The 24,842-nt window shown below is 37.2% G+C and overlaps 1 protein-coding gene and 1 pseudogene across 2 annotated transcripts in view; both read left to right on the plus strand.

The window, feature by feature from the left end:
* Positions 1 to 4,750: 4,750 nt before the first annotated feature.
* LOC127442195 (E3 ubiquitin/ISG15 ligase TRIM25-like) lies at positions 4,751 to 7,565 on the plus strand (annotated as a pseudogene).
* A 2,468-nt stretch (positions 7,566 to 10,033) lies between these two features.
* Positions 10,034 to 24,842, plus strand: part of greb1l (GREB1 like retinoic acid receptor coactivator) — a 71,868-nt gene continuing 57,059 nt past the window's right edge. Inside the window, exon 1 of one of the 2 annotated variants that reach the window (XM_051700830.1) lies at positions 10,034 to 10,154. The gene's annotated coding sequence lies outside the window, so the exon portion shown is untranslated. Of the gene's footprint in view, positions 10,155 to 11,149; positions 11,187 to 24,842 lie in introns of those variants that run through there. The other variant, XM_051700833.1, reaches the window with a different exon arrangement.

The following is a 24,842-nucleotide window of genomic DNA, read 5'->3' on the forward strand; positions in this document are numbered from 1 at the left end:
ATGAATGAATGATGTTAGGAAAATGTAATTAGTGCATGTGCAATTTATTTAATATATATTAATTAAATTTAATTAAAATACATTGGATTAAACCAAAATGTATATATTGAAACCATGTGAATATGTAGGATAATCTGAACCCAAACAATTTATGTGTAAACGATGTCCATAATTAAATTAAGTAAATCCCCCCCAAAAATAGTTTTTCAGTGTGGTTCCCAAAAATGAACGGCAACAAAAGGGGAATGTCTGTGTTTGCTGGGTCCTTGTCACAGACTGTTCACCTTTGACTTGCTCACTGGGATTTTGTAAAACACTATAACTGTTCTTTGTATGTGAAATGTAGGCCTATTACACACATCAATTATTGAAAAAACAATTGTTGAAATATAAACATTAACTGCTAAGTTGACTAAGTTACGACTTTGAACTTTAATGGGTAGAAAATATAGAAATTGGACCTCTTCCAATGTTAATTGAATACCACTGTCCTGTCTGAACTTGTTTAATCAGGCCTAATTAAATCACGCACACAATTTTATATATATATATATATATATATATATATATATATATACATACATATATACACACACACATTTTTTACTGTTCCAATCTGGCCACACCATAAAAAAAAATCCTGGAGGCACCAATGGTCTTAAAGTCCTCATTGTGTTTTAAATTAATCATGTGACTGTAAATCATGCCTTAAATATCTTTTTGCCCTGAGCGAGCAAGACAAAAGCGACTGTGGATCAGCCTGTATGGTGTTGAGCACTGGCTACATCGATGTGTGTCAGATGAGCCCCGTTCAGGTGCCAAACATGAAGTTTCCACATCTCCAGCTGGGGATACCAGCTCGTGCCTTGAGCCTGCAAGAGCAGAACCCTCCTCTAGGTAATTTCCTAAGGGGGAGCATCCAAGAGCTCTACCAGCTCTGGGAACCAAGGGCAGTTGGGCTACTCTGGCACAACCTGCAACACGGTTTTACTGTCTTCCTGAACTTGCACAGAACTTGGTGTAACAAGCAGAGAGGGGGGAATGCATATTTGCTGGCCATTTGCAAGCTAAAGGAATCAACATGTCTTAAACATATTTAGAACTCCAGCACACAGGTCAAGGCAATGGTTACAATCTTTGTCAAGACATCATTGTATGTGTTGTAAAAATAAGTGAATATTAAAGGGATATTTGATCATTTCCTCACCTTCATGCCATCCCAGATGTGTATGACTTTCTTTTGCAGAACATGAATGAAGATGTTTAGAAGAACTGTTGGTCCATTTAATGCAAGTGAATGAGAAGCGGTGAGAAACAGATCAATAATTAAGTCATTTTTTACTATAAAACTCCACTTTCACTTTCATAAGCACTCTTCTCTCTTCATAAGAGTTCTTCTTCTGTTTTTGGTGATTTACATAAGAATATCGCCCCCTACTGGGCAGGGAGGAGAATTTATAGTAAAATATAAACTTAAATATTGATCTGTTTCTCACCCACACCTATCATATCGCTTCTGAAGACACAGATTAAACCACTGGAGTTGTATGGATTACTTTTATGCTGCATTTGTGTGATTTTTGTACCTTCTGAGTTCTGATCACCATTCACTTGCACTGAAAGGACCAACAGAACTGCTTAATTTGTGTTCAGCAGAAGACAGAAAGTCATACACATCTGGGATGGCATGAGGGTGAGTAAATTATGAGAGAAATTTCATTTTTGGGTAAACTAAATTTATTTTAAAGACTATCTAGGAACATAATAACACTATAGAACTGTAAATGTTTATAACTCTTTCAAGATGTACAGGCTCACACTTTAAATGGTCAGTGCTTTGTATTTTAGATAATTAAAATAGCAACAGATCCAGTGAAAGAATTAAGGTTGAGTGATTGTTTTTACATGCCATTCAAAAACGTGCCATTTTACAATGATACGAGTGAAATAAAAGACTAAAAATAACACATTTGTACTTTTCTTTTACTTGGAATGTAAATGTTCAGGACAAAGGCAAAATGGTTACTGTCTCTTTAAGAGGGTTTTATCGCATTATACAACACTTAAGGCACTCTGTGCAGTTTGTTTCACTGAGTTTAATCTTTTGAGAGCTGTAAAGTCCCATTATTTTCGTAACGTCGTGCTGTTGCATCTGTATTCATTTACTTTAAGTATTCTGTTATTTTGTGACAAAAAATTATTTTGCTATTATAATTCTGCACTGCTAGGGAAGAGGATTTCAGAGATTAATTGACTGAGATTGTGAGACTGCAGTCAGTATTAAACTTGTGATGATCTTGTACCTGGAGCACGTTCATCCATTCAGATATTAGTAGCCTATCTGTTCTCGATGGATCTTCCGTGATCCTTCCCGCGCTGTCAAGTGAAGCACATCAGTTTCATCTCTCACATGTGAAACAAAAACAATTTTCTCTGTCACACACTGGCATTTAGCCTCTTCGTAAGCACACCTGCCTCCCATGCCGGAGACCCTGGTTTGAATGCTGCTCTGAGTGGGTCGAGCAGGACTGGTTACAGTGGTGCCGTGACCCGGATGGGAGTGAGGTTTAGGGGGGTGAGTATAACGGTAATCAGTTGGTAGGTAACTGTGCAGTGTGTAAACCTCACTCCCCTGGCCTCAAGATGCGCACTAATGACTGACGCTAAGCGCTGTAGCCTTTAGCCTCCTTGTTAGCGTACCACACAGTCATACGGTTTTATTATACTTAAATATTTTCCAGGACATTTAGGTATTTTTCTAATTTTCCATAAATTTTCCATGACTGGAAAATTGCATTGCAAAATTCCAGGTTTTCCAGGACACGTGGGAATCCTGTCCAAGAAATTCTTTCCACTTTGTTGACTTGATTTGTTGTTAGGCTCCATCCTATGATGTTTGTTATCCGGTCTGTTCACGCACATGCACACTCCTCAAAAACCTGTTACTCCGGGTTCACACATCATCCGTGAGCGTGGCAAGAGCGGGGCGGTCGCATTGGACATTCACATAGGCTGCATCTCTTTGGCGAGAAACAGCAGTGCCTCTGCACAGAAAATAAATCTCTGGGGTCCTACGTCAATTTTTTTCTTTAATAAGGTCATATTACACTGAGGTTATTGCTGCAGTGGGCAGTCACGTGCTCTTCATCTTTATCAGCACACTTGGTTGTGACTGATTAATGTTGTGTCTATACTGTACACCTATATACACAGAATGGCAAAAGGTCCGGCAGTTTATTAATTATTTCGTTTATTATGTTATTTTATTCAGGTTACTTACAAGCAGACATATAAATTGTAGTGTACAATAGGTTCAGTTTGAATAATTTTAATTTGCTTTTGTGTCTTTTCAATAATCTCCTGATTATTTTTGTACTGCACCCAGAGCCACTGAGCTCAGCGTGAGCCGCGCGGTAAAAATAGGCTCAATGCTGAAACTATCCGCTCACTGCCATGTCTGGGACATGTCACCTTGTGACTCATGTTTGCAGTGTAAATGGTGTTATCTGTTAATATGGGCGCAGAAACGAAAACGCGCCGTTCACGGCTCGCTCATGGAGGATGTGTGAACCCAGCATTAGAATGCTGCATACTAACCGTGTTCTCCGGGAGAAAACTGGATGTGTTAAACTGCTTTCTCTTAATCCCTTAAACGGTGTAAGGAAATCAGCGTTCTCGTTTACATGACGTTTCAGGACGGCACTGCAAAAACCCTGGAATAAACTGTTTTCTTAAGTGCATGTAAACGTGCTCTGGCTCTTTTCTTCTGGGATGTGAAACAAATCAAACGCAGCCTACTTGTGTTTGATAAGTCTGGTTATGCTTTTAAATATCACAATTCTTTGGGTGTGACCGCTACATCATGATTTTAAGAAATTCCTCATAATCAAACAAGAAACCCCTTCATTGAAAAGATCACTCAGCAGTATAATAGTATATCGAGTTTTTTTTTTTTTAATGATATCTATTGTTCCGTATGAAAGAAGTATATGGAAATAATTGGGATATAATTCCAGAGGTAGGACATTTCACTAAATGTTTTATCCTTATGTCTACTTAAATTTTAAAGTGTTGTTCGGTGTATTAAAATATTCAAATTTATTTCATATGGTTTCAGAAGACTTGGAATATAGCGCATGAGTTGTGTGGGCTACTTTTATGCACTGTAAAATGTAATAAGTTGACTTTACTTGAAAAAAATAAAAATAAGTGAGGAAACCAATTGCCTTAAAAAAATCAAGTACATATACTTATGTGGCTCAAGTAAAGTGGACTATTCCAAGTTCACTTTACTTGAGCCAAATAAGTACATTTACTTATTTTTTAAGGCAATCGGTTTACATGTTTTTTTGTTTTGTTTTTTAAGTAAGGTTAACTAATTAGATTTTACAGTGTGGTGCTTTTTAGTCCATTCAGAGCTTTCAATGTATGGAAAAAGCAACGTAGACATTCTGCTAAATGATTCTTCAAAAATGTCAAACAGAATGGGGGTGAGTAACTGGTTCAGTAGCAGACTGACTCACAGGTTTACAGTGGTCTTTCTAGTCAAGTCTGTGTGTCATCTAGTGTGACACTGACACCTGGTGGACATCTGAATTATATAAGTTAAATATAACAGATACAGACACACATTTTGCACAGGTCTCTCAAATGCAGAACCAGGAGACCAAAACTTCAGTGTTGTCCAGCTGTTGTACAGTATGTGTGTCTGTTTCTGTTTGTACATAGTTTGTATATTTTATATATTGAAATGGAAGTAGACAGTTTTTCTCAGGATCAGTTTTGCTGTCCAGTGTGTGGATCTACTGAAGGATCCAGTGACGATTCCCTATGAACACAGTTACTGTATGAGCTGTATTACAGACTGCTGGGCTCAGGATGATCAGAAGGGAGTCTACAGCTGCCCTCAGTGCAGACACTCATTCACTTCGAGACCTGCTTTATATAAGAATGTGATGGTTGCTGAAGTGGTGGAGAAACTGAAGAAGACAAAACTTCAAATTGCTCGTCCTGCTCACTGTTACTGTTGGAGATGTGGAGTGTAATGTCTGTACTGGGAGAAAATACAAAGCTGTCAATTCCTGTCTGGAATATCTGAACTCTTCCTGTCAAAATCATCTTGAACAACATGAGAAGTTCTTCAAAGATAAGAGGCATAATCTGATGGATCCCACTAGACAACTCCATGAGAAGATCTCCTCAAAACATCATAAACAGCTGAAAATCTACTGTCGTATTGACCAGATGTGCATTTGTTATCTGTGTACGAACATAAAATCTATGATACTGTAACAGCTGTAGCAGAGAGGACCGAGAATATGAACTGAAATCAGACACCGCTATGCTAAATGCTAATGCTAAGTGCTAATGGAGAATCCCGTATCTTCATAAAATTAGATGAGTATTAGCAAGTTATTAAAATGTTATTTAATGTTTCTTAGGTTTTACAGATATACTTTGTTTTTCTACAGAGTCTTTTGGGAGAGAGACAGAGAAAACTGCAGCAAAGAATCCAGGAGAGAGAGAGAGAAGAAGTTTGAGGAGCTGAGAGAGGCAGTGAATTAAAACCTCCGTCTGTCTGAGGGGAACAGAGTGGCTAATTACACAAAAACAGTCCAGCATTATCCTGATCATCCAGACAGATTTGATGATTATTCTCAGGTGTTGTGTAGAGAGAGTGTGTGTGGACGCTGTTACTGGGAGACTGAGTGGGAGTTTGGTCTGGGTATTTCAATGTCATGTAAGAACATCAGCAGGAAGGGAGGGTTTAAGTGTTTATTTGGATATAATAATCAGTCTTGGAGATTGGAATGTTCTCCCTCCAGATACACACTCAGACACAATAATAAAGAGTCTAAACTCCCTGTATCCTGCAGCTCTAATGATCTGAGAGGTCCGTTAGGTTTATATTCAAAAAGCATATCTGCAACATATTTAGGTCGTAGGCCATTTAGTGATTTATAAACGAGTAATAGTACTTTAAAATATGTTCTAAATGTAACTGGAAGCCAGTGTAAAGACATGAGGACTGGAGTAGTATGCTCAGGTTTTTTGGTTCAGGTAAGAATCCTGGCAGCAGCATTTTGAATGAGCTGCAGGTGTCTAATGGTCTTTTTGGGAAGGCTGGTGAGGAGTCCATTGTAGTAGTCCTGTATGAATGCATGATAAAAAACATTTAATTCTGGCTATATTTTTTAGAAGATAGCAGGCTGATTTAGTTATTGATTTGATGTGAATACTGAAACTAAGGTCTGACTCTAAAATGACACCTAGATTCCTTACTTGATTTTTTTGTCTTTAGACTACTAGAGTCAAGGTATGTGCTCACCTTGAGAATTTCACCTTTGTTGCCAAATACAATGACCTCTGTCTTGTCGTTGTTTAACAGAAGGAAGTTTCGACACATCCAAATGTTAATTTCATCAATGCACTGGCACAGAGAGTGTATAGGGCAATAAGTAATTTGGTGATAGGCCTAGGTAAATCTGGGTGTCGTCTGCTTAGCTATGGTATGCAATTTGGTTCTTTTTCATAATTTGGCCTAGTGGGAGCATATACAGGTTGAACAGGAGTGGTGCAAGAATTAAGCCTTGTGAGACTTCACTCGTCATGGATGTCCACTCAGATTCATAGTAGCCTATGTTCACATAGTAACCCCTCCCTTCTAAATATGACCTGAACCAGCTGAGGACTGTCCCAGAGAGCCCAACCCAGTTTACCAGTCTGTCTAGGAGAATATTGTGGTCAACAGTGTCAAAGGCAGCACTGAGATCTAGTAATACCAGCAGTGATATTTTGCCTGAATCAGTATTAAGCCGAATATCATTAAGTATCTTTATAAGCGCAGTCTCTATGCTGTGATGTGGTCGGAAACCAGACTGGAAATTGTTTAAGTAGCCATTCGAGTTTAAAAATTTGTTCAGCTGATCGAAAACAACCTTTTCAATGATCTTGCCTATGAAAGGAAGATTTGAGGTTGGTCTGTAGTTGTTTAATATAGAGTTATCCAGATTGCTCTTTTTTTTAGGAGGGGCTTAACACCTGCAGTTTTCAGGGACTTCGGAAACATGCCTGAAAGGAGTGACGCATTTACTATTTCTAAAAGATCTTTTTCTAAACAGTTAAACACCTTTTTGAAAAATGAAATAGGGAGCGTGTCAAGACAGCAGGTCAACGTTTTAAGATGCTGTACTATTTCTTCCACGGTTCTGCCATCAATTTCCTCAAAATCAGACATAGTGACTAATTTCTGAAATTTTTGTGGTGGGTGCTGTCTAATCGCAGCGCAACATGAGGACAAGCTGACCGCCATTTTAATATCATTGATCTTCTTCATGAAAAAGATGCAAACTCACTGCATTTGTTGTCAGAGAGCATTTCACAAGGAACCTGTTCAGGGGGTTAGTCCCTATAATGTAGCAAAAAGAGTGCAGTTATTGTTTGTTGTTGTTTATAATGTTTGAGAAGTTTGCCTAGCTGTTCCTAGTTCCAAATTGAAAGCATGACCTTCATTTTAGATATTCATAAAGTAAAAACCTTCTCATCTGTTTAATCAAATGAAGATTGTGGGGTAATCATATGATAAGAATAAATGTAAGTGTGTTTATGTAATTGTCTTTTAAAATAAAATAAAAAAAACAATGGAGAAAAAAAGTTCAGTTTCTGTGTGATCATGTTGTTTTGGAGGTGGGGGAACCCTTCTGGTGTCCTAGCGAGATATGTCAAAATATACTAATGGGGAACATATGAAAAGTCTTAATAATTCTCCCTGCTCATGTAACAGCTTTGAGCTCCATGATAAATAAGATATGAGGTATTAGATAAAATAATTATTAGGTCGCTTGTTGTTTAATAATAGTTTTATATTCAACTTAATATCTCTCTATAGGCTACATCTGAAATTAGCTCAACTTCTTTTTGTCCCTAAAATAATATGCCAGTTCAAAGAATTAGGAATCTCCAACACAGAAAGGTTAGTAAAATTATTATTATTAGGGTACAAGTAGTGAAGAATGATTTAGTATTTTGCTGGATGAAGAAGACCTAAAAACCTCCAACCTGCCTATTCTGTATTAAGATGAGACCAATAACTTGGAGTGGATAACCCTCCAGTAGTGGGAGCTCTATCCCAGACTATCCCAGTCGATTTTTAACATTAGATTCACTTTGGCTCAAGTCTCCTGTTTAATTGATCCACCCCAAGTTATAATTCTGTCATTTTAAGTGTTCACTGTCTTGAAAGGCTGTGATAGTAGTTTGTATAGGCGTTGATTTTATTTTATTTTATTTTATTAATTTGATTTGGTATGAGTGATACTGATTTTGATGGCTTATGCATTTACTAATTAAAAAACACTATTTGTTTTTATCAGTTATCAATTATTTTATCACAATTTGTTTACCGATATCGATAACATTTTACAATAAGGTTGCATCTGTAAACATCAGTAAATGCATAAGGAATCATGACCTGACGATGAACAATATTTTATTAAAGCATTTATTAATCTAGGTTAATGTTAATTTATGAAAATACAATTGTTCATTGTTAGTTCATGTGAGTGATTTCCCTAATGTTAACATATACAACTTTTGATTTAAAAAAATGTATTACTCTGTGTTGAAATGAACATTAACCAAGATTACATGCTGTAAAAGCACTGCCAGCTGGTAGGTAGAAATGCAGTATGTACACTGCACTCCCCTGGCCTCAAGAGGCGCAGTAGCGACTGATGCTAGAGTCTGTAGCCTTTAGCCTCCTCGTTAGCGCGACCGCCTCCCATGCTGGAGATGCCGGTTCGAGTTCCATTCGGAGCGGGTTGAGCAGGACCGGTGGCAGTGGTGCCGTGACCCGGATGGGAGTGAGGTTTAGGGGGGTGAGCGTAACGGAAGCCAGCTGGTAGGTAGCTATGCAGTATGTAAACCTCACTCCCCTGGCCTCAAGAGGCGCAGTAGCGACTGATGCTAGAGTCTGTAGCCTTTAGCCTCCTCGTTAGCGCGCCCGCCTCCCATGCTGGAGATGCCGGTTCGAGTTCCATTCGGAGCGGTTGAGCAGAACCGGTGGCAGTGGTGCCGTGACCCGGATGGGAGTGAGGTTTAGGGGGGTGAGTGTAACGGGAGCCAGCTGGTAGGTAGCAATGCAGTATGTAAACCTCGCTCCCCTGGCCTCAAGAGGCACAGTAGCGACTGACACAAGAGGCTGTAGCCTTTAGCCTCCTCGTTAGAGCGCCCGCCTCCCATGCTAGTTCAAGTCCCGTTCAGAGTGGGTCGAGCAGGACTGGTTGCATGTGTGCTATCAGGGCAATGTAGTTAACTTAAGGTGCACTCAGTAACGTTTGTCTTTGTGTCATCTTGAACTTACACTGACACCTAGTGGCTTGGATGCAGCATCATATAAAATCAATAGTTTTCAGTTTTCAGATGCCATTGTAGAAATTTAGTATTCAGTCGGCCATGATTACTTTAATCAATGAGTGAATGCGTCAAATAGCAGGTCGGTTACTGAGATTAAGTGAGTATTATTCAGCTGGTCATGAGATTCTAACATGGCAGCCCCCATGTGCGGACCCTATCCATGTAGAATAAAACAGCTTTTATAAGGTTACTGATATGACTGGAGTCTTCATTTTAATGTGAGTGGTCATGATTTCCTACATATACTGGAAAATTACAATTCATGTCTTTAGGAGTTAAACTGTGTGCACCTTTAACTAATGTTAATAAATACAACCTTATTGTAAAGTGTTATGCTGATAAAATGCCGAAATATAGCCATAATACACTTTATAAAACAACAGTAGCAAATGAAATGTTTTCAATGAGAAAATGAGAAAAAAAAAAAGTAGATGTTGGAAGTGAAAAGTTTATAAAGTTACCAGCAGTGGCTGGTCCGGTAGTCGTCATTTCTGCAGTTGTTTGATATTCTTACAAAAAAAAAAAAAAAAACTGAACCTTTAGGACAGTCCATGTGAGTTTCACGGAGCTGGATGTGAATGTTAAAATACACAGAAACGGTACGTGACAGAACATACAGTCAGTTCTTTTGACGTCATGTCGAGTCTCACAGCGGCTGATAGTCAGGAGGACGCGAGAGGGAGCAGACAAAGCTGAGATCTCACATCTGGAAGAAACCCTTCATCTGGTCACTGAATTCGGTAAGTAATGAAGTTTAATTTTCATGTGCATTACACATTAGGTTCAAGGTTGAGTCAGGATTGATGCCATACACATTCGGTTTAGTCAACGGATGTCTTCTCCCATTGGTGTTGATAGCTCGACTCGTATTTGTGAACTTGTGTTAACGTGTATTTTATTAAAATTGCGCGATATGTTTACTAATTAAGCAATGGAATCGCGAGATCACGTTACGTGCTTTAAGTTGTAACAGCGTCACTGAAAACCGAAGACACTTGTTTACAAAGGTTTAAAGAACAGCAAATTTGACAAGATTCATAGAAATATAAAGATGAATTTAAACCAAACTTTCAGCCAATGCCCTTACTGTAGTTAAACTTGCGTCTGTTGACAGTTCTCACTATTGACTAGCGTTAATAGAGTTTACAAAGCGATAATATTTGGTTTAGGGAGCATACGTCAAATTGAAACACACAGTTGTAAATAAATATTGTCTAAAATAAATGCAAAAAGCGTTAACCTTCATCATTGGTTATAACTTGAAGTTATTTCAATTCACGTTATTTCTTTGTATATAGAAACATAACTGTTGTTATGGGAATACTGTCATATTGACAGTATTATTACCCCTATAGAAATCTGTAATATGACAATATACTATATGTAAAACACATACATGAAATGTATGTTCATAGATGGTTTTCAATTATCTAAAAGAAAGTCACATATTACTAGTACAGAAACTAAACATATATTTCAAAATACTACAAAAATGGCCGTTTTCATTTAACAACATATATTTTCCCAAATACTAGTGGAATGTGAATACATATGGATATGCTCAAACAGATGAACTATAATTTTTATATGTTCATATATGGCCATATATCTGATTTATTTATGGGTATTGCTCTTCATTTGTCTGCACAGAAGATGTTCATTATACATGAAAGATTGTTAGTATACAAAGTTTTTTTGTTGGCACTGATGATCTTTCCACTGAAGCCATTTCTCAATAGGTCCAGGGGCATCACTAACAAACAATTACCATGGTAAGTTTATATACCACAGTTACTACCACTGTTGTTACTGCCGTAACCATATTTTCACAGTAAACTTGGTATTAGCCAGTACATCATCAATTGGAAAAAAGAGAAAGCTTCTGCAGAAAGGCTCTGAAAGCTTCTTGCACTGTTTGAATGAGATCCCTTATGCATTTATGATTATGAACATATTTTGGTGGAAACGTATCATGTTTTTAAGGGGTGTGATAGGAAAGGATACACTTTTGAGTCATGACTCATGACTGGAGTCCAGAGCTCTGAGTTGTCAACTTTCAGCTGTTTAAGCTGTCTGAAGTAAGCTGTTAGTAGATAAGGTCATGAATTCAGTGATGTCTTTTAAATAAAAAGCTTTAAAGTATCACAATCAATCAGTGATCCTCGGTGAATCTTCAGTCAGTTCTGGGTTGCATTCCTGGTACGACACATAAATCCGTCTATCTTGAATGCATTCCCATCTAAACTGGACGTTCATCTGATGTCCTTCAAGGTCCCATGACCTGGAGGTTTTAAGGCAATGTTTTGGTCACATTCCTGTGTCCTTACAGCCTCATTCCTTCTCCCACCCCCTGAACATTTCTGCTTAGTGGCCTTAGAGGTCACAGACACTTCGGAGCCTAAGTCAAAAGCCAGCTATGAGAACGCTGGACTCCTAAAAGGCATTTGGTAATGGAACTGAATGTTCACCTCAGAAAAGAAGGCCGCACTGTCAGCTGTTGGTCTGTCATTGCCATTATGAAGTTGAATTTGGTGTCAAGGTTAAGAAAATTCCAGCATGTTCTTTTTCTACATCGTTCTTTTTAATGCCAGTTTTGGGCTAAATAGTCTCTGGTCCAACATAGTCTCATGACAGCTAGTAATAACTTGTACTAGATTAAAATAATCATCTTGTCCAAACACTCAAATGTTTTCTTTCTTCTGTGGTACGCAAAAGTTATTTCCCTATTAAAATTATTGTTAGGTTTAGGGTTTGGTTGAGGGCTAAGACTTTATCCTTGTGCGACCCTGCATCCTTCTGCGTGGACGTTGTATTTTGGCTTCACTATATGCAGCGCATTATTTAATTTAATTAAACCGAGTGATTTCAGTTCAGGAGGCTCTGTGCTGTCAGTAAAGGGTTAACTTTTTTCGACGCATGCAGTCATGTGACAAAACAACATGGCGCCGACCACAGCGGAGTTTGTCTTTAGGAGAAACACCAAGAAAACTACATCTGGTAACTAAGGCTTTACATTAAAACATATTTGAGTCAAAAGAGTCTCTAGTTTCATCGGATATGCCATTTTTAAAATTTGAGCGATTTTTGGTGAAATGCCTCGCTGGTAAACACAATGTACACTAATGTGTACAAAAGCACAAGGTTAGAAATCTTATTTACTGTGTATTTTCACATTGAGAAAATGTATTTTAGAGGCTTTATATTGAGTTAGGATGAAAACAAGGTGCATTTCGAACATATATGAGACCAGTGCAGACAAACAGCACACTGGAGGTTAAGTCATTCACTAAATAGGGATCAAGGGAGCATCCTATAGCTCTCCTATGAAGCCAAGTGCATTCAATCAAAACTTCCTATCAAAAGTTCAGTTTCAAGCTGCAGATGATGTTTGAACCACTCAACATGTTTGGCAGACATGGGACAATGGTAAACAGTACATAGATTCAGAATTTATAATACATAATTTTATTTTAACATAGTTGGCAGTGATTGGACGATACTTGTATTAGTATTAATTACGCTAATTTCCGATTGGTAAAATGCTTCATCACTGGCTATCACTTGTTTGCTTGACAGTGCAAAGTGAGAACATTGAAATGTTGTTGCCAAAGTAGAAAAAAAACATTGTAACATAAAAATTAAATCAAATCATTTGTATTTGTATAGTTTTTTATTTGTGCTTTTCTCAATACACATTGTTCCAAAGCAGCTTTACACAAAATCAGCTGGTAAGTCTGTAATGTCTCAAAAACATGAATAACCAACAGTCCTGGAAACATAATAAAAAATTTGATTAAAAAAATCTGACTTTTAATAACTTCTTACATTTCTCATTTTCTCATCTAATTTACATTTCTCAACTTAGTGCCACTGTCCACAAATGTGGACATACATTTTTAGAAAACATATTTGCTCTAGAAATATATATATATATATATTTTTTTTTTTATTTATTTTTTTTTTTTTTGCATGTTTATTAGGTTCTACTACTTACAAATCAAAAAGAGAAATGGAAAATGCTCACAGCAGTCACGCTCGGGTCTCAGGAGGTTAAGGTTAGGTTTAGGTTTGGGTTAGGGGTAAAACTTAAAAAAATTGCAATAACAGTTTGTTGGTTTGTTTATTTTGCTCTATGGGATTAAAAGTCGTACATTTTTTGTTGTACATTTTTGATCTCCTACAATTTCGCCATCTCGTACTAATTATTGCGACTTGTAATGAGACCGGGTTTTAAAAGTCTGTATGTGGCTGGTGATTGGAGGTGAGAGGTTGAAAAATTTGAGGGCTTGGTGATGTCGGCCAAAAAGGAAAGTTGTTTCAGAGGCAGTTATTACATTTTTGATGAATCATTATGAAAAAAACAAAACATTTTTATTCACTATTATACCAGAAAGGTGTATTACATTAGCAAATAGGGTACATTTTGATTTCATACTGACTTCAAGCAAGAGTGACTCTTTTAAGGCTTTGCACTTAAGACTATTTATATAACTATATAAAAGCCACATTAAATTACAGGAGTGCACTAGTTATACTAGTAAAAGTGCTGTAAAAGTGTACCAAGTTAATCTTAAAAGCTGTATTGTGTTACTCTGTATTGATATCATTAGTTGTTATTTTATCAGATTACTTACAAACTTACTGTTGTTACCAACGTAGAGGTCAATTCTAATTACATTCATAAATATGAATCATTCCCAAGTGGCTTTACAAAGAATAATGCCAGTGAGCAAGCCATAGGTGACAGTGGCAAGGAAGATCTCACTAAGATGTTTAGGTAAGTAGAGGAACCAAGAGAGGAACCAAGACTCAACCGAGGTCAGATTTTAATCAAGATGTTATCGTCAGGTATTAAGTTATACACTTTCTACACAATCCGTCTATAGTGGTAATTTAATCGGGTTCCTCCTGCTTCTAATTTACCACTCCAATGTGATTAGACCACCAGACCAACTGGCTTAGCTGCCACTCCATCAGCACAAGCTTAGAGCTTATAAAAATTGTGACCAGAGTCCTCGTTTGATTGGCTGTGAAGACGCAAGTTTGCTAGGTGGCCTTTCTGTGCTTGAGGCATGTGCAGTTGTGTCCCTTGGCGGAGCCTTTAGGTCAGGGGTCTTGGACGGTGACCATCTGGACCTTTAGGGGGTGGTTTCCTAAGATGCAGCCTTTGTTTGCCCAAAACAATTGGAAGTTAATCTGGAGGAGATAAGAATAACCTCTGTTACATTGCTGCCATCAGCCCGTCTTCACATAGCATGTAAAGAGACATCTCTTTCTCCTTCTTTCTCTTGCTTGAAAGAGGCTCTGAATGACCAGCTTCCCTTTTTTGAGGGGGGGATTGGAACAAAAATGGTCTTACTTTCCAGCAGTCAATGTTCTGATCTGCTGCTGCCCTTTAGAGGGTTTGGTTAACAACTAGTGCTGGGGGATATAGCTGAACAAATGATATCTTTATATCTTTTTTAGCTTTCGGACTACAATAAATATATATCTCAATTGTTCTCTGGCTATGAAATGGTTTAAAACATTTTTTTTTTTTTTTTTTTTCAGATTAATTATCATTTCAAACAATCATTGTAGCCATTCAAAATGTTTAATGCAAGAAGTAAAATACAAGATTAAAATGTGGACAAGTATTCAATAAATCTAATCAGTGAAATAAAAAATAAATATAGAAAAATAATGCTGTGGAATATATGACTTGATTATTTTTAACTAGATCTTTACTAGGGATGGGCATTCCTAGTAATTTTGTACTCTAACACATAAAAAAACCAAGTAATCGATTGCTTGAAATTTAGAATTTAAGTTCAACCTTCAAATTTTGAACTTGTTTTTCTTATGAAAAATTATGCCTAAACAACAAGATCTAGATTCAAAAACGTAATAAAATAAATAAATAAATAAAAAATTTGCACTCATACATAGAAACATACTTTCCAAGTCTTCGGAAGCAACACGATCACTTTAAATAATAATAATAAATAATTTTCTTTTTGGGAAAACTAACAGCAAGATTTACGTGAGGAGCAGTTTCAATGTTGCCCACGGCAGGCAAAGGCACAAAGAAAATCAAATTGCAATATTCAAGTAGTGTTTTTACTAGTTGAATATTTAAAGCTGAATTAGTACTCAATTAATTTTTTCTTTCTTCTTTTTTTGCAATGGTTGACCATTGGGACAAATCACATTTTCTCTGTGTATAATTTAGTTTTTTGTTTTTTTTTTCATATAAAACATCAATAAAGTAATTCAGAAACACAGGTCTTATCTTGTTTTACATGTGTTGATTACACAAAGAATATGGCATGCGATTGCCCCACACAAAATAAGTGTTTTAATATAAATCTATTTAACAAAAATAAAAACAAATACAGTATCAATTGAAACATTTCTGTCAAAATTGTGCAGCCCTTCTGGGTGATAATAATATTCACTATTTATTCAATTGATATAATTTTTGATTCAGTTATTATTGAGACAGTTTTTTATTATTTATACAATTTAAGATGATTTTTCTGTCAATATAAAATTAAGCAAAATTGTGATAATCGTATCGATTTTGATATGCTTCTTTATTCTAAGTTCTTGACTTAAAAGTATGAGAGTGCTTAGACAGATGTTTTAATAGCGTCAATAGCAAAAAAAAAAACTGGCAATGAATTTAGTTAGTTATAGGGGTGTCCCGATACCAGTACTGGTATCAAAATCGGATCCGATAAGAAAATGCTCCGATACCAAAAACCGATACCATCTGACTTATGAATGTCATTCCGTAAATCACGTTATGTCCTAGTGAGATTATTAAACCAAAAAAAGCTCAGATTTAATGAGATAAATCTATAGCTTGCATGTATGGTGCACTTCAAATGGGAGCACTAGTGAATGTGTGGAGATAATGTTGTGCCGATGCCGGCGGCACCTTTTAAAACTCCTCCTTGGCTCATATACGGAAAACACCATCATGAGCACAGAGTGCTCTGTTTGCAGCAAATGACAGTGAACTGAGCACAAATACACTTTGTAGCATGAGGCACATACAGACTACATTTTTATTTAATTAAATAGCAGCATTTTGTGGTTTAATAATCACCTTGAGTCCCGGACTCGGTATCGATTAATACCAAAAATGAAGTATTGGTACTCGCGTTCTCAAAAGAATGGTATTGGGACATCCCTGGTTAGTTAATTAAATTTTTTTTAAAAAGATTTTTTGTAAATCACTACAAAATGTTTAATGAATCAATGATTCAATTAATTGCAACCATTGCAATTAAGGAAGAAAGAAAAAAAAAACATGTTGGAAATAGACATTTAATTAATACATCACCCAGCCCTACTACAAACTAGTTCTGTATTTGCACACACTGTCTAGGTCTTTGATAATCTTCAGTTAATCAACGTGTAAAATAATTGCTCAATATTTCATCTCCATTTCAAGCCTTTGATTCATAATTACTCTACACAGCATTATATTTGCAATGTTGTGCTGTAAGATAAGGCACCAGACAAAACTATTAGCAAAATTGTAGGTTCAGTAAACCAGCTTACTTGGTTCCTGTCAGCTTTTAAGACTGCCACGTCATTCCGCTTCCTGAAGGCCTTTCAGTCTGAGTTTAAATTCAACATTTAGCTCACCCATGTTTCCAAAGGAGTGATTGAAAAGAGAGCCATGGATTGTTTGCTGTTTGTTGGTTGCCAATGAGAATGCACTCCTTCACCCTAAAGCTCTTGTCCATGGTTATACATGAAACGCTTTTGTCTCTGTTGGCCAGGAACCTGCAGGGAGAAAACAAAGGTTCTGCTGAAAGCTGCTTGACATCTCCTACACAGATAACACAGCTGAATGTGACTTAGACCCTCCATTGTTGATTGATTTCTTATTTTTAGTTTTCCTGTTGCCAGGGAAAAGATTGTTTTTAAGATCTTCCCCTTGGTGATCTTTCATTTTTGTTCTTTCTTTCATTCTTTCTTTCTTATTTCCTCTGTTTTGACATTTCTGTGTATAGTAATATATTTTTCTGTCATAACAAGGTAAAGGGGATACAGGAAAATCTAATATAAACAACATTGGAAATCAATAAATTCAAGAGAGGTTGGCTTTCAGTATCCAGTATTGATCTGTGTAACACAATGATCGATCATTGGACAAAGAAAAGCAAACCGATAAGTAAAATTTAATTATGATTACAATTATAGATGCAGTTTTGTAATTCCTGTCTGTTGATGATTTATAGAATCACCTTTTGGCCACTTAATCAGTGAATGCCAGCGAATACTTGGTGTTTATGCACTTTGAATATTTTTGTGGATTGCTGTTATATTTGGGTGAATCTTACGAAACCTTATGAAAATTATGTCCAGGTCATAATTTACCTAGAAATCAAAACAAACAGTATTCTCATTACTGTAATGCAAATAAAATAATAATTGTATTATATCATGATTGTCATCAAAAATCAATATATTGATTATTAATCGGCACATTTTATCAATATATTTTTGAGGCATCAACATATTAACATCAGCCGACATTTTAATTAGAAGACCAATTTTCATGCTTTCTAATTCACTTAGTTAGCCTTCTGTTTAACAGTCTGGCATAATTGCTTTGGGAGACCACAAGATGGCGATATACCATTTACTGAAGTGGGTAGGAAAGGACACAGGACGAGCTAATGCGTCGCAGGATGAAGGTTTTGGTACTACTTCAAGAATGAACAAAGTGTCGTTGATGAGTTTGCAGGTTAGTGTATGAAACTGGTGTAACTGCAAACTGAACGATTAGAAATGGCGACGTTTATTATGCAATTTCTCTGTGTAGTAGGGTTGCGCGATATACTGGTACTAATGAAATATCGTGACACCAAAAAATTTTAAGCGGTACAATATCATCTTGTTGCAATTTCGGTACCATACTACTGAATGCTAAAAAGATGCTGCCGCAGATGGCTGCTTCGGTGTGGAGCTCTCTAGTGTTTTTGTTACTTTTGTTTGTTTGTCATGTTTTTTGTCACTCTTTCCCAATCAGTTTCACCAGGGATGAACTGCTGAATATTTGGCAGAGCATACCTGATAATTTTTTGCTGGTGTTTGATTATTTGGATATTTTATTAGATATCTTAGATGGAGGTGCAGCGGTGCTCAACAAGTGATCCAAAAGACACGTGAGGGAAGCGAAGAGTTATCGGGGGAAACAAGAGGCAGTCAAGCATGCTTTTACATCAACAAAAGTTGGTGTACAGATGTAACAGCATTGAAGAAAATATGCTGTCCTAATTTAGATGTGCTCTTCATCGACTGTAAACCTTTCTACTTGCCGCGGGAGTTTTCCTCGTTTATTCTGGTGAGTGTTTATATCCTGCCACAAGCATGCGTGAATGCAACATTGCAACAGCTGGCTGATCACATCACAGACATGGAGCAACAACACCCGGACTCTCTTATCATTACTCTGGGAGATTTTTAATAAATTAAACCTCACCTGTGAACAGCCAAAATACAAACAACACATCACATGCCCCACCAGAGAAAGAAATATATTGGACCACTGCTACACCACTGTAAAGGATGTATATCGCTCTGTCCCACGTGCAGCTTTTGGACTCTCTGATCACTGTCTGGTTCATCTTCTCCCGACCTAAAAGCAGAAACTAAATTCAGCTAAGCTTGTAGTAAGGACTGTAAAGTGATGGACCAATGAATCAGAGCTGGAACTACAAGCCTGCTTTGACTGCACTGATTGGAGTGTTTTTGAGGCTGCAGCCACAGACCTGGACGAGCTCAAAGATACTGTGACATCTTATATCAATTTCTGTGAGGATATGTGCATCCCTACTAAGACATTTTTATCATTCAATAACGATAAACCATGGTTTACAGGAAAACTCAAGACAGCTTTGTCATGCCAAAGAGGATGCTTGCAGAAGTGGGGATAAAACATTGTACAACCAGGCCAGGAACACACTTACTTAAAGAAATCAGAGTGGCTAAAAGAAGCTACTCTGAAAAAACTGAAAAATTCAGTTTCCAGCCAAGGATCGTGCATCTATGTGGAAAAGCCTAAAAAGCATCACCAAGTACAAGACACCTCCCCCTCGCTCTGTAGAGAGTCAACTAATGGCTGATGAACTGAATGTGTTTTACTGCAGGTTTGAAACGCCCAGTCTCACACCCCTCCCCTGCTATGACCTTCACTTCACACACACCAACACCTCCTGGAACCCCCCTCCTCCCCACTCCTGCTACTCAATCTGCACTTATGATCTGTGAGGAGGATGTGTGCTGGGTATTTTGGAAACAAAAGACTAGGAAAGCTTCAGGTCCAGACAGTGTTTCACATGCCTGTCTGAAAATCTGCGCTGACCAACTGGCCCCCATCTTCACACAGATCTTCAATAGATCACTGGAGCAGTGTGAAGTTCCCTGCTGCTTCAAATGCTCCACAATCATTACGGTCCCCAAAAAAAAAAAAAAAATAAATAAATAAAATAAATCACAGGACTTAATGACTACAGACCTGTCGCTCTTACGTCTGTGGTCATGAAGTCATTTGAGAGACTGGTTTTGGCCTACCTGAAGGACATCAGTGGGCCCCTACTAGACCCCCTTCAGTTTGCTTACTGAGCAAACAGGTCTGTGGATGATGCTGTCAATATGGGACTGCATTATATCCTTCAACACCTCAACAGACCTGGGACTTATGCAAGGATACTATTTGTGGACTTCAGTTCAGCCTTCAACCAAACTGACCCAGCTCTCTGTTCCCACCCCAATCTGTCAGTGGATCACCAGCATTCTGACAGAAAGGCAGCAACTAGTAAGACTGGGGAAACTCACATCCGGGACCCCCATTATTAGCACTGTTGTTCCTCAGGCATGTGTTCTCTCTCCACTGCTCTTCTCCCTGTACATGAATGACTGCACTGCAAAAGATCCCACTGTCAAGTTCCTGAAGTTTGCAGATGACACCACGGTTATCTGCCTCATCCACGACGGTGACAAGTCTGCATACAGACGGGCAGCTGGCTGTATGGTGCGGTCACAACAACCTTGAGCTGAACACGCTCAAAACAGTGGAGATGATAGTGGACTTCAGGAGAAATCCCCCCTACCTTGCAAATACATTACCACTTGCACATACACCATTCTGTTATGTGCCCTATTAGTTGTATGTCTGTTTAAACTCTTATATTCTGTGTCTCACTGTAATGTTCTGTGTGCACTTGTTTCTTCTATCACCAAAAAAAAAAAAAAAAAAAAATCCTTGTGTATGTAAGAGCAATTGGTAATAAAGCTTATTCTGATTCTGATACTACAGTGTGGCTCTATTAGCAAAATGTTAAGGGATGTGACTTTTTTTTTAGAAGATATAAATGACAATTTGACAGTTAACCAAATTAAATACTTGTATTGACCAAGTGTAATAATTAAACAGTGGAAGGATGTCATTTAATTAAATAATATGCAGTCACACTTCAGAATGAACAATAGGTGCTGCTGTGCTCCGTGTCATACTTCACACACACACACACACACACACACACAGATCGCACGTGATGCACTTAATGCGACTGTGAACACTCACACAAACTTCTCCAGTGCTGCTCTGAGATCTCAACTTCATTTAGAATGAGGACCTTATTTAAAACTAACACACAGAAGGGACTCTGTGAGACATTACAACAGAAAGATATTACTATTGTATAGAAAAAAATATATATTCAAAGTAATAGCAATAATACTACTAATAACAATAATTTAATAATAAATTGTTTTATTATTATTACCATATTATATATAATAATAAGTACTATTATTATTACATGTAAGCAATATCACAAAAACAAGTGTACTGAAAATCAGCACACTGTGAGATAAAATAAGCTGATTTTAGAGCGTAATCAGAGTATTGGTGTGCATGTAAACAGGCTCATTGTAACAATGGGAAAGTAACACTTCTGTTAATTAGCCTAGTGGACACTGATATTGGCAGATGACGATCATCTCATAATGGCCAGATATTATCTTGTTTTTATTGAGTCTCTCTTGCCTCAGTGCTGCAGATAAGCAGAAGATTAATTTGGCCACCAGTGACGTACAGATGGCAAGATAAAGAGATGCCCAGCTAGCTGTTATAATCCCTCCTATTGTTTTACACTCTTGTAAAACTTAAAGTTCGCCATTATAGTGCTCGGGTTGGGCAGATCAGAGACCGATTTTGAATCTGTTTCAAAAAGCTGAATCTGTTTTGAACTGCTCTGCCTTGAACTCTAAATTTGGGATGTAAAATACGTCTCCAAGGTCAGTGCAAAGATTTAGCACATGGAGCACAAATGAATATTCCCCATTCTCTCCTGTGACATTAGCTGTGTCTCGTTTCGAAGGCTGCGTGCTAGCTAGGACATGTCCTTTGAAGGCTGCAGTATACTGAGCGTCTTCCTTTAAGCAAGCCTCGTTTAAATGAGACAGCCTTCGTAGGACAAACGGAAACAGAACTTATCATGGTTGCTATGACAGCACGCCACTCTTTAACAAGTGCGAGCACTTTGAGTGACAAGGGAACAAAGTCTCTTTGGAAGGGAATATGTGAGGTAAATTTTAGGAGAGTTATAATGATGTAGAGAGAAAAGAAAATAGATTTTACAGGTGTACTTTTTTCTATAATACTTAATATTAATTATATATTACTATAATAATACATATTATATACTCTGCACCCGTCTACTGAGGTACTTCAGCTTGGGAATTAACATTACTTTCGTTTGAACATCATATTTACGGGCAAATTGGCATAATTTTTTTAGACAAATTATGTTATGTATTGTGTGTTGTGAGTGCCCACGAAGGATACACCTTATGCATCCTCCGAATTCCCATGAAAGAGGATCGCATTCGAAGGCTGCATTCGGAGTGTCCTACTCGCTTTTCTGAAAAGAGATAGCCTCGGATGACGTATGCGGCCGACAAATGCGACCTCCGGAGGATGCAGCCTTTGAAATGAGACACAGCCATAGTGAGCTGTGGCCATGGTTACCGGTTGAAGGTCAGAGGTGGTTCAGTTGTCAGCTAGAAGGCTTTGGCTCAGTAGAGTACAACAGCATTTATCTAGAGAGAAGGAAGTTGTTTGTAACAGGGTGTTTATGTGCACTTTAAAAGTCCAATTTCAGTCAGACTACAGAAATAATTTGTCTTTATTTTTTATTTTCTAATATTTAAGCGACTCAAGAGCAAGCATATGCCTGATTTATTTTCTTTCTGCATGGCAAGCAACATACAGGCTGTGGATCTTGTGGCATGTTTTTGGCCATTGTTGTGTGACTGTCCCAGTGGTTTGCAGCAATTTTTCATCTTGGATTTTTTCTGGTTAAGCTCCATTGTCTCCGAATCAAGTAAAAGTGACTTTGTTTGTGCATTCAGTAATTTTGTTATTGTTAATGTTGTAAAAATGTCAGATTTTAATTGCATAATGTAGTCATTTGTGACAATAAATCATAACATTATTTTGTGAAATAGGCCTACATTGTGTTTCCAAGGTGTAACACAATAAAATGTGAAAAAGTCTATAGGGTGTAATGGCAATACAAACTGACCATTCCTTGACCTCTAATATTTGAACTTAATGGTTCCAAAAAGACTTATCATCTGTCCATGTTCCAAAATGCCCCACTTGATCTTGCTTACTGATTTATTTATTTATTTATTTTGTGTCTGTCATAAACTTGATGTAGAGCTGAGATTGAAAAACATCTGCTCAAAACTACATGCCTGATTTGAAGCAGTTAAGTTTACCATACTTTGCCAAATCGGCCAATGGCCTATTGCCCCCATCCCACCTGATGGCTCTGGAAATCAGCGCTGACCCCTGTCCTTTACCAGGAGTCTCATCAGCTGCAGTGGTGATTTGGCTGTCTTGTAAACTTTTAACCTGTCCTCTTCTTTAACAACAGGGCAAGAATGCCTGGAACTCTGCTTTGCATTGTCTTCTCATCCCTTGTGTAAAAACCGCAGAGGGAATGGAAGCTGGGATGTTGATTGGATTAATAAGAGCCAAATGAGGCATTTCAATAATGTCCTCTCCCATTAATCTCATTAATAGCACACTAATGTGAAAGATAAGCAATTTAGAAGTTTGAAAGATTAGTTAAAAGACATAAAGGCCATTACTGAATGCCATATGATGGTACCAGTGACTGTATTGATCTTTTATGTATTGATTTTACAATATTCAGTTTCATATAAGTCATGGGGGTAGTTGACATTAAATACTTTAGGGAAGTTAATATGTTCTGTGTTGCCATTCTAAAACTATTTTAAAAAGCATTTAGCTAATTCTTTTATAAATGCAGTTTGTATGACCTCATATTATTCGAGAGACTGCATGGGATATTTGTACCATTTAAAATGAACTAATGATGGCAAAACAGTGATTAAAAAAGTGAAAATTTTAGTTTAACCTTATTTTTCCCTTTGAGCAATTTTTATTATGAGCTGACAAGCTTTTTGTTTTTTGAAGACAGAATCTTCCAAGTATAGCCTAGATAGTAGGTGTCCTTTCTGAACATTTCAAAAAAGTGTCTGCCACACAGTCTAGGGTTTGGATTCGACAATATCACACAATTGGATCAATGTAGCTAATTTTACAAAAGATCATGTCCCCTCCCCCCTCTGAATGGAGATGTCAAAGGTTACTGACCTCTTGCTTTCATGTGTATTGATCGTTTCTCGGGAGGTGGGCTGCTCTCCTCCAAAGCCCTTCACATCAGCTAACATATCTTTGTTTGGACCCGAAAACTGTTGTCTTAAATAAATTTCACGTGGCAGATTTTACTGTAAGAGAAAGCTTCATCAACAGCAAAATGAAGCATGCACAACCTTGGACAGAATCAATTCTTAACACCATGCCAAATAAAGGTTTAATACTAAATGTTATATTTATTGTTTTATAATACATGTTTTGTACGTTCTGTTGGAAAGATTGAAAAAATACTATTTATATAGTTGACATATCAGTAATTTTAATACATTTTTAGAGATTTTACATTAAAAATGTTATATATGTATATGGGATAAGTGTATGTTTTAAGTCCTATAACTGGTAGTCACCATTTCTTTAGTTTTTCACCATTTTTAATCACAATCACCTAATTCATCTAATGCCATTACTAATTCATTTTTAATGGTCTTTTGGTGTGACATATTAATTTTTTAAAGTACAATATTCCATGTAGCCTCTCAATTAATATGAGGTCATAAATTTGTGTAAACACCATAATATGAAAGAATATTTAGGTAAGATATTTTATTGACCACATTTACATGCACTTAATAAAACGGTTTATTCCAGGGTTTTTGCAGAAAGCAGCATTCTGAAACGTTGTGTAAATGAGAACCCCACTTTCCTTATGCTGCTAAAGGGATTAAAAGAA

The sequence above is a fragment of the Myxocyprinus asiaticus genome, chromosome 6 (genome assembly GCF_019703515.2).
Source record: "Myxocyprinus asiaticus isolate MX2 ecotype Aquarium Trade chromosome 6, UBuf_Myxa_2, whole genome shotgun sequence".
NCBI classification, from domain to species: domain Eukaryota; kingdom Metazoa; phylum Chordata; class Actinopteri; order Cypriniformes; family Catostomidae; genus Myxocyprinus; species Myxocyprinus asiaticus.